This window comes from Rhagoletis zephyria, unplaced genomic scaffold, assembly GCF_001687245.7.
Source record: "Rhagoletis zephyria isolate East Lansing unplaced genomic scaffold, Rhagoletis_zephyria_1.1 Rzeph_scaffold_00003, whole genome shotgun sequence".
NCBI classification, from domain to species: domain Eukaryota; kingdom Metazoa; phylum Arthropoda; class Insecta; order Diptera; family Tephritidae; genus Rhagoletis; species Rhagoletis zephyria.
In genome coordinates, this window is record NW_016157087.1 from 637,976 (window position 1) to 638,770 (window position 795).

The following is a 795-nucleotide window of genomic DNA, read 5'->3' on the forward strand; positions in this document are numbered from 1 at the left end:
TCTTTTGCCTATGACCAATTTGTAAGTTTATAACAATATTGGAACAAATGCACAATACCTACAAATCTCGAATTAAAAAAAACAAAATAGGATTGATAGAGACCATTGAGGTGAACATAACGGTATATTTTTTTTTTTTGGGAAACAAACACTACAACAATTATTAAAGGTCAAAGTTCAAATTAAGCATTTTCTTAAATTAATATTTCTCGAAAACCTCTTCAAGGAATTGGACAATTTTGTTGTCATTTGATAGAGAATGTAATTCTCTTTAATTTGATATACATATTTATACATACTAGTGTTCGCCCAGCGGTTGAAATTCAACCGCTAAAATTAAGGATAAATATTATGTGAGTTGAGTTGAGCTGAAATAAAATTTGTTGGAATGGGTTAAGTGGAGGGGAGTTTAGCTTAGTACTTAGCATAACATAACATAGAATAGCATTAGATTCAATAACATAACATATGTAGCATAACACATCACAATATAACATCGCACATTCTTCAGTTGTATTTCCTTTTTATCCCTATCACTTTCTTCCTCTCTATCTTTGTCTCTATCGCTTTTAATGTTTATGTTTATGTTTATCTACACCTTCATGTTCATGTTCATGTTCATGTTCATGTTCATTTTCATGTTCATGTTCATGTTCATGTTCATGTTCATCTTCATCTTCATCTTCATCTTCATCTTCATCTTCATCATCTTCATCTTCATCTTCATCTTCATCTTCATCTTCATCTTCATCTTCATCTTCATCTTCATCTTCATCTTCATCTTCATCATCATCA

At 30.4% G+C, this 795-nt stretch overlaps 1 protein-coding gene across 1 annotated transcript in view; it reads left to right on the forward strand.

The window, feature by feature from the left end:
• Position 1: 1 nt before the first annotated feature.
• Positions 2–795, forward strand: part of LOC108367941 (uncharacterized) — a 15,394-nt gene continuing 14,600 nt past the window's right edge. Inside the window, exon 1 of the mRNA XM_017622688.1 lies at positions 2–21. The gene's annotated coding sequence lies outside the window, so the exon portion shown is untranslated. The remainder of the gene's footprint in view (positions 22–795) is intronic.